Source organism: Lygodium microphyllum, chromosome 21 (genome assembly GCF_053477565.2).
Source record: "Lygodium microphyllum isolate KBCC chromosome 21, Lygodium_microphyllum_v1.1.10, whole genome shotgun sequence".
NCBI classification, from domain to species: domain Eukaryota; kingdom Viridiplantae; phylum Streptophyta; class Polypodiopsida; order Schizaeales; family Lygodiaceae; genus Lygodium; species Lygodium microphyllum.
Window position 1 is genome coordinate 124,024,312 of NC_141155.1, and position 20,949 is coordinate 124,045,260.

General features: G+C 40.8%; 2 long non-coding RNA genes across 3 annotated transcripts; both read left to right on the forward strand.

Moving 5' to 3' along the window:
• Positions 1–468: 468 nt before the first annotated feature.
• On the forward strand, positions 469–2,531 carry LOC148018512 (uncharacterized). Its single transcript, XR_015687674.1, has 2 exons — positions 469–994; positions 1,162–2,531. It is a non-coding gene; the product is annotated as an uncharacterized LOC148018512 (long non-coding RNA).
• A 241-nt stretch (positions 2,532–2,772) lies between these two features.
• On the forward strand, positions 2,773–20,841 carry LOC148018513 (uncharacterized). 2 transcript variants are annotated; one of them, XR_015687673.1, is made up of 5 exons: positions 2,773–13,825; positions 14,015–14,092; positions 19,264–20,332; positions 20,429–20,530; positions 20,626–20,841. It is a non-coding gene; the product is annotated as an uncharacterized LOC148018513 (long non-coding RNA). The 2 variants fall into 2 exon arrangements; XR_015687672.1 differs by having other exon boundaries at positions 14,020–14,092.
• Positions 20,842–20,949: the final 108 nt, after the last annotated feature.

Genomic DNA, 20,949 nt, shown 5'->3' on the forward strand with positions numbered 1-20,949 from the left:
ATCACGAGGGTGCACTAAGCGCGCGCGCGCACAGTCACAGTAGAGAGAGAAAGAGAGAGAGAGAGGGACCTGGATTAGCAGGCTTCGAAGCTTTTCCACTATCTGAGCTTTTTATGGCTATGGTGTACCCGAGCAGGTACGCTGATCAGGATCCCGCATTTGCTTGCTTTCTTCATGTTGACTATATATACTCAGTCGCTCTCACACACACACACACACACACACACACTCTCTCTCTCTCTCTCTCTCCGCGGGCCCAGTGCTGGGGCTAGACCAGCTGCCCAGCAGACAAAAGACTTAAACACGCTTTGATCATGACCCCGCGGTCAAAGGACTCGCCCTCCATTGGCTAAAGCTAAGTGCCGTATAGCCTTTCGAGTGGCTGGCAGGCAGGCATATTGTCGGATTATATTAGATAGTGGCACTCTGCACGCCTCCTGCCAACCGTGTCCTCTTACTTATGCTAGTCTTCATGAGAGAGAGAAAGAGAAAGTGATAGAGTATATATGGAGTAGTCTTTGATCCTCGTTCCTTGCCCTCTAGACTAAGCTAGATATAACGTGATGACTGCAGCAGATATATTTACTGTGCTTACCTCCGGCCGCTGCATTCTAGGAGATCCTGAACCTCTCTCACAAACTGCTGCATCAGAGGAACAAGGAACACAATATATATATATAGTACACCATTAATGGCTGCCCTTTCTCATCACAGTTTGTTGGAGAGGTTCAGAATTCCCTAGTGCTCGCAGCTCTCTGATGCACAAACCACATCCACAATTCATCCATTTTTCCCTGCAGAAACCTTGAAATGCGCGTGCCAGTTGCCATCCGACATGCATCATGCATGCTTTGTCCTGCAGAAACGAAAATAAGAACAGAGTTTACTATCTATGATCTGCAAACTTATAAGGCTACATTTTTGCGAGTTACTCGCTCGATCAACTGTCGTTGTTTCTACGGTCGCATCATCAAGACAAGCTGCTCCTTAATTGGTTAGATTGCTCAAGCTTTCTTTTGTCTCGCCTACAAGGGCATGCTAATGTGATGGTTGATGTGCGCTCTTATGAAGAGCGATTGTGTTACATCAAGTTGACATTAATTAACAAGTACACATGGCATGTCCATCTTCCTCTCTTCTTGTTTGTTTCTCTATTTGCAGGTGAATGAAGGGAATACACATGTCATGTCTTCTCTTTGGGGGGTTATTTGCTGCAATAACCAATCAGATCAACTTGTCAACTTGTTTGGGCAACACTATGCTCAATCCATGCCTTCTTTTACTTTATGCTCCAAATGCTTATTTGTTGGTGGTTGCTTTGCTATTCTAGCTATTTGGGACCTCCTCCAAGACCTATCCAAGCCTTGGCATCTTTCAATCCAGAGCAAAGCCAGTTGGTTCTCTCTGTGAGTTTAAATGAGGTAAAAAATCTTCAATGGCTTTCTGCTTACCAAAGATTATCGTATGTGATCTTTATTTCTCTAATCTATCTTTGCTTTAAAGCAAGCCTTGATTTTAGAAAGGAGGCTTGCTTACCTTGCCTTCTAGAAGCAACAAGTTTTATCGTGTGAGGTAATACATTCATCTATCCTTTTAAGTGGAAAGAATGATACGGTTACCATTTTTGGGCCTTCCGTAAAGGCAAGTCATGGGCACCATACATCCCTTACTTAGCCAAAGTAAGGCAAAAAATATTAGCATTTAGATACTTTAATGTCAATATGAGGTCAATACTTAGTTGTGGTGGTTTTCTCCTTGCATATGTTTAAATAACTCGAAAACAAATATACTAGGATTGATACAAATGTTAGTCTTATCATAGTTTAATGTCAATATGAGGTCAATACTTAGTTATGGTGGTTTTCTCCTTGCATATGTTTAAATAACTTGATAACAAATTTACTGGGATTCATACAAATGTTAGTCTTATCATTTGCTACTTCCACATCTAGATTTCTTATGAAAAAATAGCATGAACATATAGATGTCCTATTTTTATATTCATGTTATAATTTTTAATATTAAATAATGCTTGCTAACATTGATGTTTTTGGTTGTAATACATGTATTTTGAACAAATTACACTACTTGTGCACCTGACATCCATACAAGTGCTATCTCCATCTATCTAAATATTCAAGCTTTGAATCTTGCTTTAATGAGGTTGTGCATAAAGCAAATCTTGATTTTCACTTTTCCTATGATGGATCGAGTAGAGGAGGTACTTGCAAGGTGCTACTAAATAGGAGTATCGGAGAACATGTGTTGGGGCGACCTAAGTCACTCAATGTATCATTATGAATATACAAGCCATAACTCTTGAAAACCCAAAAATATGCATATGCAATTGAGGTGTGATACTATAGTGTTATGATGCCAAATGACACTATCTAAAAACTTGTTATATTAGTAGAGCCTTAAGTATTGGACAATGGTATGCTATAGGGGTGGCTCATTACAACTTGGGTGGAATTGTTACAATGGGCTTGAGACTAAGGAATCTCTAAGGAAAAGAAATGTGTTTGTTCTTCTCTGAGACTTTGGATTTTGATATCCATCTTTGTCATTTACTTGGCTTTTTCAATTCCCAATTCCATTGCACCTATTTGTAAAGGGCCCACAGTCACTTGAATCAATTGAATGACTTTTGAAGACATTTATTATTTTGTTTGTTGTTTCTTCGACATTTCCTATCAAGAAATCGGTATGACTAAGTTTCGATATAATATATTTTAAGCTAAGGAAGTGCCAATTCAAGAGGAAAAAGCTTGGGAAAAAAGATATGCAAAATGTTAGGTGTTGTGGGTTGATATTTGGAATGTTGTGTACTAGCAATTAATGTGTTTTAAACAAATTGTGGTGAATTCAAGCTTAACAATAAAAAATTAACCAAGTAAATCAGATTCTCTAGACAAAGACCGATAATTTACCTCATATTCTTTAATGGGGTTCAATAATGGAAAACAAATGAGGGGACAGAGGTGAAGAAACCAAGAGCACACACACAAAACAATGGAGATTTAAGCACACAGAGAGATAAGGTTGAAATGATCTCTTCTTCTTTCACTCAAAAGAACGAAGTATACAACATGATAAAAGACTAATATAAAAGTACTACAATGTATGTACATGGAATCATTAAATGTGAACGTACTAAGTAAAGAAGAGGTGATACAATAAATGTGCCATAAATAAGGATGGACTACATGGGTGTAGTCTAATTGTAGAATCACTAGTGTGTCCTCATTTTGGTCGCCTAAAAAGCCGATGAGTAATATCCTACCACATCACCAAGGCACATAGTGGATGCTAGCTCATATAGAGCTCGATAACTCAACACTTCCCCTTAAGCTTAGCATGAGCTCGCAAACTCCAAGCATAGTCCTAAAGTATTAAAGCTTCTCAGCTCCTAAGGCCTTGGTATAAATGTTAGCAACTTGATCCTCTATGTTGACATAAACCAAGTCAATGTCACCTACCATAACCTACTCCTGAAAAAAATGGTAATGGATCTCTGTGTGTTTGGTCCACACATGATACATTGGATTCCTAGCCAATTTAATGCTACTAAGATTATCACAATAGATGATAATATTCTTGTCCACTTGCATTCCCAAATCACTAAGTAGCTTGCATAACCAAGCTACCTCACATGCTACAATTATAGCATCTATGTACTCTATCTCTGTATCAGATGAGGTAATTGTCAAGTGTTTCTTGCTACTCCAAGTAATAGCAACATTGCCAAAGGAAGCATAAAACCACTAGTAGACCTTTTGTTTGAAATACAATAAACCCAATTTGTATCTTTGTAACCATGCAAGTCCAATGGTATACTTATACCACAGAGTAAGGCATAATCCAATCTGGACTTGACATAGTGCAATGTGTGTCACATTGCATCCAAATGTAGCTTCCAAGGAAGCTACATAAATCGACTCTCCAAATCAACTGTGCAGTTTAGATCTTTCGATACGTAGTAATATCCTCAATCAAGTCACCCTCATGTACACTAAGCTTAGCACTAATATCCCAAGGTATAGAAATAGGCCTCCCAAATGCTTTATCTCAAATTCAGCCTTAGGGAGCCCCTTCAGATGGTCAATCTTTATCTCACTATCACCCATAATGGTTAAATCATCCACATAAATATTAATAACCACAATACCTGAATCATTTCATAGACATAGAGTGAGTGATCAACTTGTGCTCTGCAAAATCTAATGTTGATAAGGTATTATGCAATCCTATTATGCCATGCCGTGGTTTAAAGAGTGGTGTTCAACGAGAATTGTCACCACACACAACCCGAAAATGAGATAATAAGGAGTGCCGGTTATGGAATTGACTTTGTCGAAGGACAACTCACAACAAAAATGATCAAAGTTTCTTGAACACAACACAACCAACACATGAATACAAACAAAAAACTATGCCTCATGTAGCACATAAACATAAAAAACACATTCCATGTAGAGCATCTCACACACCTTGCTCAATGTTGAAAACAGAAACTTCGAGAAAATCAATTGCACTACATTCTCATACCTCATATTAGAACCTTGTTAGTGACACTTTGACACTTCAGTGTCCAAGTTCTCGATCACTTCGACCAACACAATAAGACTCCACTCTCTTGCATGAGACCCTCAAAACTCCTCACATTAGATAGAAATTGGATTGAAAGGGAAGGACAGGGCCCTTTGCACTCCACTCTCTCCTCCTTATATAAGTCTCCAATACACACGTTGTGCTTTCAAAAGCTTAAGGCTTTTTAATAGTTTAGTTACTTTTAATAAAGCTTACAAAGCTTTTTAGGAAACACATAAGCCTTTTAGCTTAAAGAAATTTAAAGCTTTGTCGTTATGAATTGCACTAACCTTTGTCATTTACACAAAGCTTCACTCTCATGTTTTTTAGCAAACAGGCCGCATGGCTTATGTCTTCATACACGTCGCTTCGGCTTCTCTAACGATTGTCTTTTCGATCTGAATCAAATTTTGTGAGCGCGCCTCTCCAAGTACACTTGATATTGCTACACACTGATTGATCATACATTCTGCTTTTCAAATACATCATCAAGTCAGATTTTTACCAATAATTGTAGGCTCTTCTCTCTCGATGCTCACCATCATAACATATATATCTCAAAATGTTCAGCAACTACCAACAAACTCTAGCTCCAACCTATCTAAAAAAACTCCAATCTCAGCCAAAGCTATCAAGTTTCCACACTCGAAAATCCAAACAACGTGACAAAAATAATTCCTAAGCTAGATAAATATAAAAAATCCAATTGCAAAACACAAAATAATCAGTCACACAAACATCTAAGCTAACAAAAATCTAATCTATCCATAGTTTTGCTAGGGGTTTTCAATTTTTGTAAAAGTTCTTAGCATCGCGGATACTTGATTCAGCCCATATAAGGCCTTACAAAGCTTGCAAACATAATCTCGATGGCTTTTATCTACTTAACCAGGTGGCTACTCCAAATAAACTTCATCTTGTAACTCCCCCTCCAAAAAGGCATTCTTAACATCCATGTGATGCATGATCCAACCTTTTGATGCACACACTACTATGACAACTCTTATAGTGGCCATTTTAGCCACTAGACGAAAGGTCTCTTCATAGTTAATACCATTCAAAGTCTACATATATCCTTTGGTGACCAATTGTGCCTTATAATGCTCAATAGATCCATCAGACTTGTTGTGCTTTTGACCTTGTAAACCCATATGTAGCCACTAGTTTGACCTTGTAGCACTCAATAGATCCATCAGACTTATGCTTGATCTTCTAAACCCATTTGGAGCTAATAGCTTTCTTGCCTTTAAGTAAATGTACAAACTCCCATGTCCTATTCTCCTTAAGTGTAGTCATGTCTTCATCCATAGCATGATCCCAATACTCATTATATCCTCAAAAAGAGTGGGTTTCTTATCCTATAAAACCTTAGCCATGTATTCATAATGATGAGCTATATAGCTATCATATGTCAATCACTGCTATTTAACCTGCATGGACTTGGATCACTACAAAGAGATTTAGCATCCTCTTGTGCCTCCTGCACACAAGGACCTGTTTTAATAGACAGAATCCCAAAATAGTGGTTACCAAACCCGGTCATTCTCATATCCTGGCTAATCACCTTTCACAAATCCCTCAATGTGATGATAAAGATGAGCAAGATGATCCAGAACTTCATAATGCTTTCTTGTTTTTAGTTGAGACAGTTACTCCATGGTACACAGACACAACCAACCTCCTAGCAATCCAACAGTATTCCCTAGGTATCTTGAACTGTGAGAAGAAGAAGCTTCTGTTGGAATCAGCTCCCTATACCCTGTTAGGAGGAGGTTTGTACAAGGCAAGGATGAAGTGTTGTGAACATGTGTGGCATGAGAAGAGATTGGAATTATTCTTAAAGCATGCCATGATGAGTCCTATGGTGGACACTTTGTAGGAGAAGTGACAATCAGGAAGGCCTTACTTGTAGGATATTGGTGGCCAACCCTATAAGGATGCCTATGATTACTGCAAACGGTGTGATGCTTGTTAGAGTGAATGGGAAAGCCTACCAAATCCAATGCCATGCCCCTGTAACCTATTCTTCCCCTAAAGATATTCGAGAAGTAGGGAATTGATTTCGTGGGCCCTATTGATCCGACAACCAGAAGAAAACAGAATAGATATATCTTGGTCTGTACTGACTACGTAACAAAGTGGTTTGAAGCTAAAGCTCTAAAGTGGGATGATGGTAATAGTGTGGCCTTATTCCTGTACGAAAACATCATCACATGTTTTGGTAGTCCCCTAGATCTCGTCAGTGACCGAGGTACCCACTTCCTTAAAACAATATCATCGAAGAGTTGACAGAACTGTACAAGATTTGTTATCGTAAGTCCACACCCTATTACCCCAGAGCTAATGGCCGAGTCGAAGTTACCAATCGCATCCTCTGTTCGATTTTCACTAGAACGATAGCTGCACATCGTCATGATTGGGATGATCGACTTATAGAGGCCCTCTGGGCATACAAAACCTCCCATAAGGTAGTTACATGACAAACTCCTTTCCAATTGGTGTATGAAGCAGAAGTCGTCTTTCTTGTTGAACTCGAACTACCCTCTTTGAGCATGGCCATCAACGAACACTTGGGAGATGACGAGTCCCTGCATCTCCATCTTTTGCACTTGGAATGTCTCGATGAGATCCATAGGATGGCCCTAGAGTGCATGGAAGCCATGCAAGCTCGCAGAAAAGTCTATCATGGTAGCTTCATCAAGCAGAAGGAGTTCAAGGAAGGTGACTTTTTCCTCACTTATGATTCCCGATTTGGAAAGTTTGCAAGCAAGCTTCAATAACACTGGATGGGCCCTTATAAGGTACTTTTCATCAATCCAAATGGCTCAGTCCAAATCGAAGTAGTCAATGCTTCAAATTATCCCTTCCTTATTAATGGCTATCGCCTTAAGAAGTATTACCCCCCTTGGGAATCTTGACAATCACCATCAATAGGTTCCTCAATCTTTGCACAATGGTCAAGATAACTTTACCTAATGCACCTCATAACCCTCTTGCTGATCCTGATGATATGGTTTCGTCTTAATAGCCCCTCGTAGCTACCTTCCACTCCCCCTTGGTTTTTTTTTCGTCTGATGCAATAGAGGTGGCGAGGATGGTTCTAATATATGGCGTCCTTGCCATTTGAGGCTTCAAAGACAATAAGAAAAATTAAAAATTAAAAATAAAAATATATCGATCATGGGAGAAAAGAACTTCGATCCCTATCATGCCGATCTATTCTTCAAGAAAAGGTGAAAACATCCTCGAGAGTATGGTAAACAAAAAAAAGAAGAAAAGAAAGAAAAATAAAATAAAATAAAATAAAATTGTTATGGGAGAAAAGGAAGCAATTCCCTATCATAACATGCCTCATTCAAAGACAAGGTGGCACACATCCTTGGATGGGAAGCTAGATGTGGAAAAGATGGTAACACCCTGCAGTCCAGGATTGCTGAATCTCTAGTTAACTCTTGAAAATGATGTTTTTGAGCCAGCTCCCTTAGTGCGCTAAATCTTGTAACCTCTCCAATGCTTCTAATTCCTCCAAAAGACATTGTTTCCAACATGTAATCCCAGCACCGAACTTGTTGACTACCTCTTTGGGTAGGCTTCTTCATCAACCAATCCACATCGTCATGAGCTTTCATCCTAATTGGATGGGGGTGTGAGTATGGGCTGCCTCTGTATTCATCAATAGAGTGTGAGACAGAGGGTGGAGTGAGTGACCAGTCCTTCCCCTTGATATTCAACAGAGAGGTGAGATGTGTGAATGGAACATCACGCCCACACAAGATGGGCCTCTCAATGCACAAAGCACAAAATTGTTCCTATGCAGCACTGCACTATAAGGCTCATTTGCCTTCCTTCTTGCACACTATGCCAGCACATGGTAGGATACACAATTGCACTATCAATTGCACACAAGACATACACCCTCTGTACAAGTGACTGAGAGGATTACATCAATGGGTTTCAGGAATAGGCTGCCCTCTTGTATCTATCAATAGAGTGACAGAGAGGGGGTTGAGCATCAGGTACGTTCCTGTTTCCCTATGCATACACGGGATGGGTTTCTGCCATCACCACAAGACATGTCACTTTGTTCTGAGCACTGTACTATAAGGATCCCTAGCCTGCCTTCTTACACCTATGTTAAACGGGTTGGAACACAGTCTTGCACCATTAACTCTGCACATTGGCATACTCCCTCTGAATCATTTTTCCATTGTTCCATTCTAAATCGGGTGTGAGTTATGGGTTCCTATGATTTTTCATTGAGTAATGTGAGAGTTGGGATGAGAAACTACCTTTTATCCTTCTCCATGAGCGACAATGAACTGAATGTTAAACCCTTCATCACCATCACCAACGGATTTCACCGATAGACTACCTCCCTGGGTGCTATTGCGTGGTCCCTACCATGTTGGATGTGTATTGTAAAGACACTTTGGTACCTTCTGTAGATGACTATGATACCGTGCATGCCATCAACAATCACTGTTGACAGTCACATGTCAAGTCTTAGGTCCCTGTTGCTCGGTTCACCCTTCCCGTCAAAGTCTTAACTATGGGGATGCGTCCTTGCGCGTCTACAAGGCATATACTTATGCATATCCTAATTTTGATTATGCATCTATGGCATGGCTAGATTTTACCCTGATGAGGTTCCTTCCCCACCCACCTGTCCTCTCTCACCCCACTCTTGAGGATGTTCCTCCCCTATTTCTCGCTATCCCCTGATTTGATGTGTTTTTATGTGCATGTATCATATGTTCACCCGAACCCATATCCAACCTTATAGCCCTGTTTGTCCCTTTGAATGGTACACTTTTTCTTTTTACAGCCCCTTGTTCCAATCAACGGTCACTACAAGGATACAGAGGCATAAAGACGGCGCTTTCGTAAATTAGCAACGTCGCTATTTGCGTCACTATTTGTATCGCAAATGCGACGTAAATAACAACGGTACTCAGACAAAAAAACGCAAGCCGAAACCCGAGTGCGTTATTTTGCGCGAACGAACGAAAGGGAGAGTGAAAGGGAGAGCGAACTCCATCTTGCATTTGAGAGGGAGAGGGAGAGAAAGAGAGAAAGAGAGAGAAGGAAAGCTTCTCACCGCAGCTGCCGCCGTTTGCGAAGAAGAGGAGGAAGTGTACGGAGGGCAAAGAGGACCTGTCGTCGCGAAGAGGAGCCGCTAAATCCATCCTCGGGCCTTTGCAGTGAGTGTATTGTTCCCTCTTGCTTTGTTTTTGTTTTTTCTCCTTTTCTTTTACTTGTTTTTGTTTTTTCTCCTTTTCTTTTACTTGTTTTTGTTAAAAAATCATATGTATTGAGAGAGAAAGAGAGGAAATGAGAGAGGGAGAGGAAGAGAGAAAAGGAAAGAAGGAACGAGAGAGAGAGAAAAAACATTAAACATAATAGGGAAAGAGAAAGGGAGAGGAAATGAGAGAGGGAGAGGAAGAGAGAAAAGGAAAGAAGGAACGAGAGAGAGGGAAAAAACATTAAACATAATAGGGAAAGAGAGAAAGAGAGGGAGAGGGAGGAAGGGAGGAAGAGAGAGATTGTTGTTATTGTTATTGTTGTTTTATTTCTTATTTTCTTGTTTTTTGTTGTAGTGGTAGTGGTAGTGGTAGTGGTAGTGGTAGTAGTAGCAGTAACGGTAGTGGTAGTTGTTGTTTAATTTCTTATTTTCTTGTTTATTATTGTTGTGGTAGTCGTAGTAGTAGTAGTTGTTTAATTTCTTATTTTCTTGTTTGTTGTTATTGTGGTAGTCGTAGTCGTGGTCATAGTCATCGTAGTCGTGATTCTAGTAGTAGTTTTAGTAGTAGTAATAGTAGTTTTTTTGTTTGTTGTTGTAGTAGTAGTAGTAGTTTTTTTTATTTTCTTGTTTATTATTGTTTAGTTTTCTTGTTTGTTGTTGTTGTTGTTGTTGCTATTGTAGTAGTAGTAGTAGTAATAGTAGTAGTAGTTTTTTCTTCTTTTCTTGTTTGTTGTTGTTGTTGTTATTGTTTTTTCTTATTTTCTTAATATAGTAGTAGTGGTAGTGGTTTGTTGTTGTGGTAGTCGCAGTAGTAGTAGTAGTAGTAGTAGTTTTCTTATTTGTTGTTGTTGTTTTAGTAGTAGCAGTAGTTTTTTGTTTTGTTTTCTTGTTTATTATTGTTTAGTTTTCTTGTTTATTGTTATTTTTGTTGTTGTAACACTACAATAGAAACGAGGCATAGACGCGCATGTTAGACGCACAAAGTCGGGCGCGTCTATCATCGCATCTCTATGTGTGTATAAAAGAGCGTGTAAATAGACGCGAATTTTACTCTATATATCCGCGCAAATAGACGCGAATATAGACGCATTTTCAGACGCGTCACTACAACAAGTAGCAGTTATAGACGCGTGCACAGACGCGTACTAAAATTTTAAAAAGCTCTGAAAAATATAGACGCAATTGTGCGTCTATATTTGCGTCTAATTTGCAGGTGAAATGGCATCTATGTGCGCATGTATTTGCGCATGTATATGTGCATGTATAAGCGCATGTATAAGTGCGTTGTCGTACTGCTGCGCATCCGAGATGTGGAATCAACCAAAAAGATATGCTGAACATGGGACTGATGAAGAGGTACGTCCAGATGCTTTCATTTATCTTTACAACTTGAAAACTTGTAGCATTACAGGAGCTTTGGAAACAGGACGTGAAATGCATGCTGAAATAATTCAAAGGGGATTTGAAAGGGGAGTTCCTTGTGGGAAACATGCTGGTAGAAATGTATACCAGATGTGGCTTTCATGGAGATGCTGCCAAGTTTTTGACAGGCTACTAGTTTGAAACACAGTTTCTTAGACTGCAAAGCTTTCAGGATATGTAGAATGTGGGAAAAGGATTGCTATTTTTCTGTTTCTCTAAAAAAGCCAAAGAGGGAAAGAAGGAGGGCCAGTTGATAGGGAACTTGATGTCCTATCTAGATAGTAATGACAATGACCAACAGTCAAATAAAAATGGTTCTGATTATACAATCAATTTGATAGGGGAAGATGGGCATATAAAATCATCTAGTGGCAACATGACTGGATGTCACAATGAATTGTTTGGTTCTGAGGTCTCCAACATAAGCAAGAAAGGTAGCAGCAAGAGCTTGATTGATGAAGATGTGTTTGTACCCAATGACAGCTATGGGAGGACTGACAGTCCATTGTTATCAAATGACCCTGATTCCTCCATAATGGATCCTTTCGCAAAACTAGTTGTGAGCTCCTATACTAGAAGGGAGGCTGTTACCGGCAATGATAAAACACACACAGGGTTGATGGGTACTTCTGGCATTTTTTCGTTCAGCCAACTGTAAGCACCAGAAGTTTTAGAGGACAAAACTCTCCTTCCGATTTATGATTCAAATTCAGTACATGCATTAGAAAATGGTGATTGTGAAAATGAGGAGATCAGAAAAAACCTGGAACATGTTCCAAAAATGTAGCAGCAACAGTTTTTGACATGTATCACCCAATGGCTGAAAGAAAAAGCCAGCCGCTTTATTAATCGGAAGGAAAGATTTTCTGATGGGGGGGAAAACAAAGCTAATTTGGGGACGAGAGTGTGTGGCGGAGAGGAAGGCGGGATACAGACACACATATTTTTCTTGGGGGCTTCCTGGTTCGTGAGGAGTTCTGCTTTCGTGATTTGGTTTCTAGGAGGATCGAGGTTGGATCATAGCTCTCGTAGATTAGACAAAGATTGGATATGGTGCTGCAACTAGTCCAATTAAGATTGATGGGATCGACCTGGTTTTAGGGACATGACAGGATGAATAGTGGAAGATACTTCTGAAGGAGGAGGCTCGACATTGAAAAGAGAGATGCAATGCTGAAAGTGGTGGCGACACTTGAATATGGATCGAAGAAGACCAGCAGCTGTCTGTGAAGTGAAATATCAAACAGCATAGTTTCTCATCATGCTGAGCTATTGCGAAGACAACATAGATTGAGTGTGACTCTAAAGGAGTTCAACAAAGTTGGGACGAATCAAAGAAGACTGCAAAATAGGAGGCCTGGTCGCTAATGATTTCACCGATTGGCATGCCATAGAGGAGCCTGTTAGCAATCAACGACTGACTAACACGATTAGTGACAAGATTGAAGGATCTTTCTCGAGCTAAATCTGTCATCATGCTTTCCCACAAGTCGTTCTGCTGGCCAAGAAGCAAAGAAGAAAAAGGCCGATACCGCATTGGATTCATATGAGGACTGGGAACACAAAAGTAGAGATTGCAGTCCTCTGTACTGTGTGAATGGATTGAGGATGAAGAATGGAAAAGAAAAGCCTCCTGGACATAATACTTGCAGGGCTCACTATTGCAGCAGCAAACTGCATTCTTGAGAAATAATCAACCACCATCCAGAGATTTTTTTTTGGGATCATAATAACAGGGAAAGAAGGTGCATAATTTTTGGAACAGTAATTTCCATTGTCATCTTTCATTACTCATAAAAATTAGAGCTTTGAACGAAGGGGGAAATTCTTGAGTTTGGAGCAGTGTATTAAACCTTGAAGACTCTTGGGAAAATCTCTGCAAAGCAAGTTCAATGAGGATACTCTTGTTGAAAGATACTAGCAGTTGGATTAGCAGATTTTCTTGCCTTAATCATTTATTGGAGTTGAAGACATTCTCTTGAAGACTGGATGACATATTTGAAGCTCTTGTATTCTGATATAGATCTTGACGTGGTTTTCTTGAGAGGATTGATTCTCTTGATTGATCATTATATTTGTAATCCGTCTTACCACTTGTACTTGAATCAAAATTGTAATACACTTAAACCTTGTCATCAAAGTCTTGTCTTGTAACTGACTCGATCTGATCTTCCATCTTGGAATTTCTCAAGGACTTCTGAAGTTGCGACATAGCTTTCGAAACCCTTCGACAGTGTGTATATGCGCATTTATATGCGCATCTATAAGTGCGTTTAACTGTGCATATATAAGCGCGTCTATAAGCAATTCCTGATCTATATACACGCGCTTATAGACGCGCACTAAATTTTTAAAAAAATTTAACAAATATTGCTTGTGTGTCATTCTTTTCAAAGTAGTCTCGTCGTGCATTTCTTTTGGGTTTTTTTGACAGGCGCACGACAGAGAGAAGAGAAAGGAAGAGGCAAAGAAGAAAGGGTAAAGAGAGGAGGAAGCAAGAGGCAAAGAGAAAGGAGAGGGAGGAGAAGGAGTTTGTAGCCCTGTCGCCGCCCATCACAACAACGATTCAAGGTGAGTCCTTCTTGTCTCTCTCACTCACTCACTCTTTCTCTCTCTTTCTCTCTCTCTCTCTCTCTCTCTCTCTCTCTCTCTCCCTCCCTCCCTCCCTCCCTCCCTCTCTCTCTCTTTCTCTCTCTATCTTTGCTTTGAGTTGTATTTTGCTACCTTCTTAGATTTTGGTATGTTTGTTGCGATGAGGAGAACAGCCAAAGAGCAAGGAGATGGAGGAGACGAAGGAGTTTGTAGTTGTGCCGCTGCCCATCACAACAAATATTCAAGGTGAGTCCTTCTTCTCTTCTCTCTCTCTCTCTCTCTCTCTCTCTCTCTCTCTATGTGGTTACTCTGAGTTGTATTTTGGTTCCTTCTTAGCTTTGGGTATGTTAGTTGTTGCTTGCTTTTCCTAGTTTTATTTTGTGCTTCACTGCTAATTCGCGTCTACAAGCGCGTCTAATATACAGAGTAGACGCTCTCGTAGATGCGCAAGTGTTGAAGATCCATAAGACCTAGTTTTTTTTGAATTTTGTGGACCTGGCGCGTGTAAGAGTGCATCTGATCCATAGAGTAGATGCGCTTGTAGATGCGCTAGCATTAAACAACCACATCTCCTTTGAGGTTTTCTTTTTCATACATTGTTTTCCGCGTCTATAATAGCATCTATGTGCGCATGTATATGCACGTGTATATGTGCATGTATATGTGCCTGTATATGCGCATCTATATGCGCATCTATAAGTGCGTCTATCTTCGGGTGTATATGCGTGTCTATATGCGCATGTAGTTTTCACTATAAGCGCGCTTGTAGACACGAAATTGTAGACGCGCTAGTAGACGCGGTAATAAATGCACCCGACATTTTTAAACACAATTCAAATATTGCGTCTACAAGCGCATCTATGGAGCCTTTTTGTTGTAGTGTAATAGTAGTAGTAGTTTTTTCTTCTATTCTTGTTTTTTGTTGTTGTAGTAGTAGTAGTTGTTGTTGTTATTGTTGTTCTTTTTTTTTTTTCTTCTTTTTTTGTTTATTGTAGTGGTAGTGGTAGTGGTAGAGAGAGAGAGATGTTTTGTTAAAGAAAATGAGAGAGGGAGAGGAAGAGAAAAAGAAAGAAGGAACAAGAGAGAGGATATAAACATACAACATAATAAAGAAAGAGAAAGAGAGAGAGAGATGGAAGGAGAGAAGAGAATGAATGGATAAAAAACAAAGAGAGAGTGCTGGTGAGGTCTGGTGAGTTCCGGTGCAATACCACAAGATGGGAAACACTCCGACATATGTTAATTTGTGGGTGGGTAGAGACTTTACATATTACGTTAATTTTGTTGAGTTACAAGAGAGAAATCCCTTCTCAAACAATTTAAGAAAGAAAGAAAAAAAGATAAAAAACAAATTGTTTGTCGTAACGTAGGCCAAATGGAAAACGATGAAGGTCGTGATGTTCAAAATCGTGAGACATATCTTATTCAGCGTGTCCCATGTCCTTGCTCTCAATGCAAGCTGGTAATTAGATGAAAACGTTGATTGTCTATAGAACACATATGACACTTCGGCGAGTTTCAATTTGAGATCATTGATTAGGCGATCTCAGATTTTGAGCAAATGGTAAGAAAAGAGTATATCAATCATGCTTTGTATTTGCAAGCTAATTGAATACCATATACAAAAATATTCGGTGTGGTTGGCAAATTTTCTATCCAAGGAGGTGACGTCTCGTCCCAAGGAGGAGTGCACCCTTTGCAGCCAGTGAGAAGAGTTTGTGGGTGTCCGATGGATGGAGTGCCTGAGCCAATCTACCACTTGGAAGGTACTACCCAATCTATACCGTCAATACCAGAGGAGACATGCAGCCTTCCAGACTTACCTACAATCTTGGAGCCTGAGATGGAGGCAATGATCGATGCATTGATATCCATGGATGTCGAGAATTCTGATCCGCTTAGAGAGGAAGCATCCATACCATTATATGATGGGTGTCGAGTATCTAACCTGAAGACACTGCTTGCACTCCTAAGTATGCAAGCAAAATACGGGTGGAGCGATGCGAGTGTGACTGAGTTATTCAGGTACATTGTACGTACGATTCGTTGATTTCTTTTTGGCACTATCATTAAAAAAATTTATGCTTTTTCAAGGTGTTTTATGATTTTTTTCAGGTTACTGAAGTATCATATATTACCACTTGCAAATACCATGCTTGAGTCTCATGATGATGCGCGTCATGTTTTACGAAAGCTTGGCATGGACTACAACAACATCCATGCATGTATAAAAAATGATTGCATACTATTTCGAGAAGAATACGAGACTATGGAGACATGTCCAAAGTGTGGTGCTCACAGGTATCGACAGGACTTGCAACAAGGTCAAATCATCCCTCAAAAAGTTCTTAGACACTTTCCGCTTATCCCTCGCATAAATCACATGTTTCATACATTTGTCATGGTGAGCTTGACAACATGGCATGAGAAGAATAGGTCCACAGATGGAGTTCAACAAATATCAACAGATTCACGCACATGGAGCCACATTGACTCTACCTTTCCAGGCTTTGCCCAAGAGCCAAGGAATCTTCGGCTTGATCTTGCTATGGATGGCGTGAATCCATTCGGTTTGTGCTCAACTTCTTATAGTGTGTGGCCTATAGTTCTTGTAACCTACAATATCCCTCCATGGCTTTCTACAAAAAAAGGACATCTCATCCTTAGCTTGCTCGTTCCCGGCTGCTACAAAGTCAAAAATATGGACTTGTATCTTCTTCCATTAGTCGATGAGCTTAAGATTTTGTGGGAGAAGGGGGTCACTGTGTAAGATATGAGCAAGCGTGATGGCCGACAGTTCGCCAATATTCGAGCCATTCTCATGTGGACCATGCATGACTTTCTGGGATTCGGAGAGTGCTCAGGTAAGTAGGCTTCCATTCTCGTTCGTAATATCTATCATAGCTCGTTTAAGTTTGTATTCACTGGATAGAGGTGTTGGGACAGGTTTGGTTACCTCAAGTTATCATGCATGTCCATTGTGTGGGCCACAGTTAGACTCCCGAAGGTCACGAACCATGAAAAAAATGGTATATCAAGGACACGCCGCTTTCTTGCCAGAGGGTCGTGAACTTAAGGAAGGTTTTCTTGGACAAGCTCCAGCACGTATAAATGATGCCGAAAGCTGGTACAAGCTAAAAATGGTCCACACGGAGTCACATCCAAATAGAATGGGACGATTCTTAGTTTTCTACGAGTTGCCATATTGGACCCACTTAGAGATCAACCACTTGTTGGATCCCATGCATGTTTTCAAGAACATGGACAGCTTGCTATGGGACCACATCACAGGAAAGAGAGACACTGTAGGGGCACGAATGGATTTGAAGGAGGTAGGCAAGATGGAGGCGCTTTGGCTGCAGTCGAGTGTTGATGGTCACTTACAGCTACCTCGCACTCCTTGGGTTTTGTCCACTAAAGAAGAGTGCATTGCGAAGTAAATAGTCAAGTCTATCCGCACTCCGACGGGTATGATGCGTTCTCTCAGGTCCGCGTTTTCTAAAGACGACCAATTATCAGGGCTAAAATCCCATGATTGGCATAAGATATGTCAGGTTTGTACTACGAATGAATTATAAGTGATGTGCATATTTTGCTATTTGGAGTGTAGTCGTTGTTCATAATGCTTCCTCGTTTGTGGTAGTTTGTACTACTGATCGCTATCGCAGGATGCCTTACTTTAGAGATACGCAGGGTGATTTACAGGTTGTCGACTTTAGTGCAATGGATCTCACAGAAGGAGATTAAGACGTCCTCTATTGAATCTGCAAGGTGGGGAGCAGTGGAGATGGTCTGTCTCTTTGAGAAATACCTGCCTACTAGCATGCTTACGATACAAATCCACCTTCTTGTGCATCTTGTAGATGAAGTGGAGATTGCTAAACCTATCCATACGCGATGGATGTTCTTCTTGGAGTGCTTCATGAAAACCCTGAAAGGGTTTGTGCGACAACGAGCTCAGCCAGAAGGTAGCATGGCTGAAGGTTGGTTGGTATTTGAGGTGTTAGTGCATATTTCACAATGGCTACCAACGGTGGATCTAGATAACAGTATGCTATGGTCGCTGAAGGACGATGATAGACTGACCGAAGATGTGGTGGTTGAAATGGGATAGAAAAAAGAATGGATGCTACAATGGAGGAGAAAGTGAATTGCTTTTGTATGTTGCACCATGCCTCTATGCTGACGTGGCTCGCTAGGTACCAGCAAGCTAGGAAAGATCGAGAGGAAGTGTGATTTGAATTTCAACATAGTACGCACCATCAACCGATTCGATATCTCGAGGGCATGGAGGAGATGTCGCGGTTTATGTCAATGCGATGGTTGCATGGAGCTTTGACCGCAGCGTCTCGCGAAGGGGTGGAGGTCTCCAACCGAGGAGTGGAAATTCTCGAGGGGATATATTCCAAAGGTAATGACATGTTTAGGGTTTGTCTTATCTATATTTTATATGCGATAACTAATTGAGTGTTTCAATGTACAGTACAAAATATATAGTGCGGCATGGTCGCGTGGACGGTATTTTTGCTTGGAGCATATTGAAAAAATGTGCTCCACAACAGATTGTGGTATCATGGCAAGGTTCAAGCAAGAGAGCTGACGACGAGAAATGGATCCAAACACGGTTATAGATGAGATGGAGTATTTTAGGAACTTGCAAAGTATTGTCACGGTGGATTACCATAGCTTCTCCATGATCTTATTCGATGTGCAGTGGTTCAAAGTGGTACTTGAAGGAGCTAGACCAACAGTTTGACGAGGTCCATCTGGATTTCTCGAAATAGATTCCGAAAAAAAATGGACAGATTTGCATGACACATTTGTGTTGCTGGTCCATTGTGAACAGGTGCATGAACTCATGTGCTTTTTAATTGTATTACGACATGGTACATGTCACAATAGTTAAATCTCTCTTATACGTGATTGTGAACATGTAATTTTCTATCCAAACCCCCGACAACCTCGATGGTGGTACATTATACCTTGAGCTCCCCAAAGTGCGAGAGTATATGATCAAAGCGATGTTTCGAGCATAGATAAGGACAATATGCAAATAGAGGGGTGAATATTGCAAGGGGTAGAGGCCACCGAAAGGTTGGAGCATGTAGAGGAGCCAACATCGGGTAACAATGATGGAAATACAGGAGTCCAAGAATTCTTTGAGAACGAGGTGGACTCATCCTTTTGTGGTGCCATGTTTATCGAACTTCCAGTGTATACGGAGTTGTGTCAAGAGATTGACATGGGACCATATGGTACTTCATACATGGAGCATCCACCTACTCAATTCATTGATGAATCGCTTATAAGGGTACATAAGATATGCATTTTAAGTAAGATCATTTTTTAAAGATTTATATTACCATGGTTTGTATGATTTATATTAATTATGCTAACATCAATTTTTGTCTGTGCAGGTGACCTTTGTGGATATTTAGATCATCATGATGAGTCGAGGGATGAGCGACGAGGAGCTACAGGAGATCTTCATGCGTATGTCTCTAGATCAGATGGCGAGATTCAAAGATATGGCGGACCAAGAGCTCTCACGGACACCATCAGGCCATTCTATTAGATCTACTTCGGCATGCTCTGATGCTTCAGTTGCCAACAGACGAGGTCGACGCTCCAGACTTGGGCAAGACGAAGGGAGTGGTTCAGGGGGATGCTATAGAGATCTGGATGTAGTGAGCCCACGGTCGGCTCAAGATACAGGTGCTACTTCTTGCTCTGTGGTGGTTCGAGAGAGCATGGCTTAGGTGGTTGCTTTGGAGGTACCGGTGCAGTGTCTCCATCTCGTCGTTCTGCTGGAGTTGCATCACCCGTAGGATTTGTCACACCTGTGGGGACGTCTACTCTAGTCACTCCGGCTTTTGCTCAACCGTCCGTAGTAGGTGGCACCCCTATGGGTGCTACTCCGAGAGGTACTACCCCCATAAGTACACCAAATGTACTGGGGTCTCCTGGATATGCCCAAGAGCATGGTTGCAAGTGGGAGAGGACCCATCCTAGGTATACTCTAGAGGGGTATGCCTACCTTGTAGATGATAGAACAGGAGCCATTATCATGAATGATGAGGGGAGGAGGATGATGGCTCGTATGAGAGAATTGTGCAAACAAGTTTTTCAGCAGAACGTCTTGGATCATTGGAAGAACATACTGGAGGGGAGCAAGGACTACATAGTAGTATCTTTGCATGAGGAGTTTCCGGTACGAGCCATAGCAGATAGGTTTTCTACAGGCTGGATGATGGAGTGCATGCATACATACATGTCACATAGACGATCGGACGCACAAAAGGCACTCAAGAGTGGGGCTTCAAAGCTCGAGTGGCTAGATGCGGACGACTGGTACGACTCAGGGAGGAGGCTACAGATTCTCTAGGACGTTGGAGACAGCAGTGCGAGGCGACGAGGGCACGACTAGAGGCCAGAGTGGTCCATCATCTTGGAAGTGGCACCCATAGGGCATATCTGGAGGACTTTGTAAGTTTTTCTTTTGTTCTTCTTGCTTTTTTTTTGGGGAATATCCTTTGTACTGACAATCGTGTTTCTAACACTCGTATTTTGTTTTCTTTGCAGCACTCAATTACAAACCGCAATCCCACCGGCCTTGAGACTCAATATGCAGAGAGGCATGGTCTCACTGCATTGATCGACCAATTGTATGGACGCAGCGGCCTTGTAAGTCACTCATCTTTCTTGTCTGTAGTTGCTAAGTTGAATTAAAATGCATTATTATATGGTGGACTGATGTGTAGTTGTTTCTTTTTTTGCAGAGTCTGTTCGATGCTCCTTTGTAACGGGACAAGGTTTCAAATGGCAAGGATCTATATCTTGCCCTTGGATCCATGGAGCTCACATACTCTTCTTTTTTCGTCTCGTGATCTGTGTAGACATTTTCTATGTAGTGGTAGTATCTTGCCATGATTGTACCGATCACTTTCATTACGCGATCATGTATTTATTTCATGTATCAGTGTTATGATTTAAGTATACTTTGTCTTTATTTATATGAGCATTGTACACATTACTGAAACTATTTTGTATGGCCCAAATAAAGCACATAGTGCATCTTACTGCCTTGCCACAAAATTTTTTTC